This window comes from Nothobranchius furzeri, chromosome 10, assembly GCF_043380555.1.
Source record: "Nothobranchius furzeri strain GRZ-AD chromosome 10, NfurGRZ-RIMD1, whole genome shotgun sequence".
In the NCBI taxonomy this organism is placed as follows: Eukaryota; Metazoa; Chordata; class Actinopteri; order Cyprinodontiformes; family Nothobranchiidae; genus Nothobranchius; species Nothobranchius furzeri.
Window position 1 is genome coordinate 48,068,658 of NC_091750.1, and position 6,000 is coordinate 48,074,657.

At 42.1% G+C, this 6,000-nt stretch overlaps 1 protein-coding gene across 2 annotated transcripts in view; it reads right to left on the minus strand.

Moving 5' to 3' along the window:
- Positions 1-6,000, minus strand: part of pld2 (phospholipase D2) — a 31,367-nt gene extending 25,367 nt beyond the window's left edge. Inside the window, exon 1 of one of the 2 annotated variants that reach the window (XM_054730586.2) lies at positions 5,843-6,000. The gene's annotated coding sequence lies outside the window, so the exon portion shown is untranslated. The remainder of the gene's footprint in view (positions 1-5,842) is intronic. The other variant, XM_054730585.2, reaches the window with a different exon arrangement.

Below are 6,000 nucleotides of genomic sequence, written 5' to 3' on the forward strand. Positions count from 1 at the left end.
AGGACGAACTCGCTACTCGTGACGCACCCAGGGGCCTGGCAGAACTGGAACTCCTAGCTACCAGGATTGATTTAAGGCTTCGCGACTGACAGCTGGAGAGAGGTCGTTCACATCAGATGCCTCGCATACGGCCCAGCTCTGAACTCCCATCTCGATCGTCGATGACCCCTCCTGTGAGTGCAAATGTTTCAGAACCCATGCAGATCGGCCAAGCCCGTCTGACCCCCCAAGAGAGGGAGAGGAGATTTAAGGAGGGATTGTGCTTCTATTGTGGAGGAAGGGACCATCAAGTCCAAAAGTGTCCTTTAAAAGGCCAGACTCAGTAAGAGGTGAGAGGCTTTTACCGAGTCATAACAAGTCCAGCAAAACCCCTCCAATGGTCTCTATTCAGATCCATATTAATGGTCATGTAAAGCAGGGGTCAACCTTCGTTGACTCAGGGGCTGACACAGAGTTCATGGACATTGAATGTGCTAAAGCTTTGAATACTGTGATGTTACCCACTTCTAGGACTCTGGATGTGCTAGCTATAGATGGTCATGTCCTACACAAAGTGACCCAAAAAACAATTCCTGTCAAAGTCACCATTGGAGGTAATCATCATGAATACATTTCCTTCCTAATAATCCATTCCCCTAACATTCCCATCATACTGGTGGCTTCCTGATTAAGGATGCACAACCGTCATATTGACTGGAACAAAGGAGAGGTCCTCGGTTGGTCTACAGGCTGTCATTCCTCCTGCCTTTTTTCTGCTGAAACCATCGACATACATATATGGACAATGGGTTTCCATAGACTCCAATAACATGCTTTTGTGCTAAAATGGGAGGTGGCCACCACCACCATTTTGCCTGTGTCACAGGTTCCGTCAAGCCCAGACAATTCCATAAAAGGGAAGAGAAGAGGAGCTGAGGGTGGGGCTGTAAGGCTGGGATCAACTGACGACACCCGGTCGAACTAGCTACAAGCTAACCTGAAGCTAACCCAAAGCTAATGCGGAGCTGGGAGCTAAGCTAACGGAGGTAGCAACCTAGCTACAACCGGAGTTAACTGTGCACAACACCAGAGCTTCTGAGTCAGATATACGCCGGGCTGACCGCTGGGTAAAACCGGGTGGAACACAGAGGTCCCCGAGACCTCCACAAGCCGGCAGCCGCACAGCAGACAAGCGCCGCTGCGATCTGAGATGCGCAGAGCTGCCACTGAGGAGAGCCGGGTGGAAAGGTTTCCATCCCAGAGCTCCACAAGCCGTCAGCCCGTGCAGCAAACAGAAGCCGCGATCAGACAGATGCGCCGAGCTGCGGGGAGACCCAGCCTGCAGCCCGCGCAGCACACAGAAGCCGCGATCAAACAGAGATGTGCCGAGCTGCGGGGAGGGGAGAACCGGGTGGAAAACAGAGGTCTCCCGAGAGCTCCACAAGCCGATAGTCGGAACCCAGCTCCACCAACATGTTATATTTCAACCCATTTTCTAAAATGCAGCATTATGTTAAATGCACTGGGTTTTACCCTATTACATTTAAATTTCATGGTTAAACAGTACATGTTAAAATCTAAGCTCAGCTCGGCAGTGACCTAAAATACATAAATATAATTTTACTTACCGAAAAAAATGAAGTGGAGACTCCTTGGATGCTCTATTAGTGCAATTAATGCCACAGCAAGTCATTTTGTCCAACAATTGCATAAAAAATATCCAAACAAGAATACACAAACACAGAGACTCAAAATCCCGGAACAGTTTCCAAGCCAGCCCGAGGCTCTACTGAGGCCTTTCCACGGAGCTAGCTCTGTGGTCAGATGGGTCTGATGCTCATTAATTATACAGAATTTTAGGCTTTTAATACACTTAAACAGAAGAGTGAGAAAAAAATCCACCCCCCTCAGAGTTGTCATGAGTGTAAACTAGATCATTTAAACAAAAAACATGTTCTGTTACCAGGCTGCAAACATGTTTATTTCTGCTGTGAAATTGGTATTTTTAACATGGGAGTCAATGAGGATTTGCTCGCTTCTAACACCAGCTCCCAGCGGATGAGGGTGGAACTGCAATTTTGGTACTTCCGGGTTGGGCCCAATTTTGGAGCCGCATTGTGGGGGCTTGGCTGAAACCCATGAAATCATTACAGCAGAGATTCAAGAAGCATTCCCTGACCTATCTAAGGTTCCCACAGAGTACCATGACTCTCAAGAAGGTATTTAATAAACATAGAGCCCCCCCCCCCCCCCGACCCTATGACTAACACGGATGAAGCTGAACATTCACCTCTCCCGTCAGTAAAACAAGCAGTAAGTGTAGCAATACTGTGTTCTACAAATATGTAATATCTGCAAAAATGGTTAAAGTCATTTCACTGAATATCCTAATCATCTATAAAGCACACGACAGCTATGGATGCTAATATTCTACAAAATCATTCATAATTGAATAAGTTTGATCACACGATAGCTTACCGTTAACTTCTGCTGACAAAAATTTGAGCTCTTGTCAACAAACACTCTCCCTCTCGGTTACTATGGAAACACATTTGCCGCACACGCACCACTGGTTTTGTCCTGCTCTCGCTTCATCCCGCCCTTCTTGCTCTTCATTTTGACGCTTGTTTTGTGAAACATCGTCGTTTTAATTTAACTGATACTAACATTTATCTTTTAAGAGCCACAAGGTTTTGTAACCTGGGTTCCTTTTAAAACAATCAGGTGATGGAATCTGAAGACTAAATATATCTGACAGGATGAACAGCTAAATAAAACAGAAATCAGGATAAGATTTTATCAATTTTCCATCTAAAACACAAAACATAACACATCTTTGTCATTACTTAGAAGGCATTAAGAATGCAGCTAGAAAACAGGGTGTGTGTGAAGCTTTTTGTGGTGTGTGTGTGTGTGTGTGTGTGTGTGTGTGTGTGTGTGTGTGTGTGTGTGTGTGTGTGTGTGTGTGTGTGTGTGTGTGTGTGTGTGTGTGTGTGTGTGTGTGTGTGTGTGAGAGAGAGAGAATAGCTGAGTGTTTTCTGGGAGACGAGGACATGGGAAGGGAGGAGTGTGTGTGTGTGTGTGTGTGCGTGCGTGCGTGCGTGCGTGCGTGCGTGTGTGTGTGTGTGTGTGTTTGACGTGTGTGAAGAGCTAAAAGAGGAAGAGAAAACTAAATGAGAATAATATAAAGCAGAACCAACTCTTGTTAAACATGAAGGCTTTATGGGATTTTGTCTGATTTACAACTAGTTCAGATATTACACACTTACTAACACACAGGAGGCTGATTAGCAAACAGGAAGTGAGTGTGAATTCTGATTAGGAACATTATCTGTTATTGTGCGAAAGAATACAAAGACTGATGAAAACAAAGGTGCATTTTTGAAATATGCCACTTATCTTTGTATTGCAGAGATTCATCAAAATCCCTCATTTTTCCTCATCACCCTATGGCTGATAAAGCAATGTTTTCCAGCTGCATGGGACTGTGAAGATCGGCTATTTTTGTTTAAACTCTGGTCTTCGTAACAAAATGTAAAACTAAACTAGCTAAACTAAAACTAAATCCCTGAACCACGCATCTGTTATCACACTTGCACCCAGCTTTCAACACATATGTGAAATCTGAGACGTGCAAATGAATTAGTAAGAATTATCATGATATATTAAAATCCTGCTTCTTTTAGGATAAGAAATCACCTTGATAAAAAAATAATAATGATAACTAACATTTTACTTTTATAGAAACATTTGTAAAAGTTTCCCACACTTTTGTAGTATTCTAAAACAAAATCTTGTTCTGTTTTTCCATTCAGAAATTTAAGGTTCAGAATTATTTTGCTCTGCTGAATGTCAACACTAGCAGCACCTTTTCTCTTCATCACACAGTCTTGCTCTTACTTGTTTCCAAGTTTGCATAAAACCCTGGATTGGCTCATGCTGTGAGGTAAACACAGAATTTTCCAAACATGCATGTTTAAAGTCTAGAGTGGACTAAAGATTTCTCTCTTTAGTAAAGTGCCTTCCACTTACTCAAATTACATCCGGGACAAATTCTTGTTGTGTTGTTTACAACACAACAAGATGGGCTAAAATGGAATTTAAAAGAAAAGCCACGCCAATCATTCCCAGAATCATAAATGTGAATTTGCATCATACACACACTTCACGGGATCTGTTGGAAAAAGTGCAAAAAGCAGAAAGCAAAAGTGTTTAGAAAGTTAAAGCATTTTTTTTGTGACTTTCAAGATTTTATCAAAAGGAAAAGCTGATTACAGAAGCTGTTCTCCAATAGAAGTCAATTTCAATAAAAATATACATATTTCTGAAAAATGAGAAGAACTCTTCTCTCTTTGCTGCATGAAAATAAAGCAGACCGGCTCTAAGAACAATTTCCCACTAACTAAATCTCTGACTATGCTGACATCCTGCAGCCTGCATGACACCTGGGTGGGGCAACAAGTGAAAGAGCAGCTCTGACAGCACAAGACTGACCTTTAACTCTTCAAAGACAAGTGAGGTTGTTGTTTCTATTAAAAAAATGCAGGTGCGCACAGAAAACAATATTTAAAGAGCAAGTCACCCCCAAATCAACATTTTTTTCTGATAAACTATATCAATGTGTGTCTAATCGTGCTGCAGACACGTGTAGTCAATAGTTTTGCACTTTAGTGCAGTTTTGTTCAAATTCATATTTTTGGCCTAAAACTGTCAGTGTTGTGCCGTTGTCAGGTAAAAACTCTGCACTGCAGTTGAATTTAAATCTGCCATCGCTATTGGCTAAGAGGTACCCTAGAATGTTAGCTGGTACCATATGATGTCACTGTGTCTTTGTGAGCCTGTGTGTGTGTTAGAGCTGAGGAAAATAATCAAACAATTGATGCATTGGGATGCGGACATCAACGATTCTGCATCGTAGAAGAGTAGGCCATAATCGATTATAGTGGAATGTAGTTTTGTTTTTTTAATGGCAGCACCAGCGCAGCATCCAAATCTGTCAGAGTGAGTGTCCTCCACATTTACCAAGTAGTTCTGCCTTAATGTGGTACTGCAGAGCTGAGCGCTAGAGTTGTAACCCGAGACCGAACCAGAACCGAATCAGCCCGACCGGTTCTGTTGGAAAAAATAAAAAAGCAATTGTCTGACATATTCTATTTATCGATGAAAACAAATCAATATGAAATAATCGTGATGCATCTGGATATCGAATCGAATTGAATGGTTGACCCAATAATCGTAATCGAATCGGGAGACAAGTGAAGATTCGCACCTCTAGTGTGAGTATTTGTTAGTGGCTTCGCTCTCGGTCTGCTAGGCAACAGCATTTGTTGCATTTTCCAAACAGGAAGTGGGAGCAAAGTAATTCTCTGGTAGGGGGTGACTTGCTCTTTAACAATCAGTTGTGCTACAAATGAAAGGAAGTCTTCACCTTGAGCAGAATAAAGTCACCAAGCATAAAAGGTAATAACAGGAAATGTAAATATACCATGAGTCATCTCATGGTACCACAAGGGTTGTTTTTTGAGTCTAATATACCTCTCACCATTCTGTTATAACTCTGTCTTTGGAAGATTAAACGTTTTACAAAGCACTTTATAATACATATCGTGAGGAAAAGCTTTGAACGTGAGAGAAGTGATTGAATATTTTTTATATACATAATTATAAAGTGCACAAGCTCTGTCACAAGTGTGTAAAACTCACACACAGATCTACAAAACGTTATTTACACAGCTGCTAAACTAATGATGTTATCCATCAAATGCAAGCTAAACATGGGAAGAGCGAATTTCTCGTCTCCACCCAGTTTCCTACGAGGCAAAAACGAGGAGAAAATGTCCACTTATACAATAATTATACTCACAGGAGTTCAGCTGCAGCTTCAGCTCGGGACAATCATTTATTCCGCACGCGGGACGGGGGAACTAATTACTTATCCGGGAGGAAATTTATCGTATTCCAGGTTAACGCCACCAGAATAGTTCATCGGTACTGTCGCCCGTGGGTGATGCATTCTTTAGT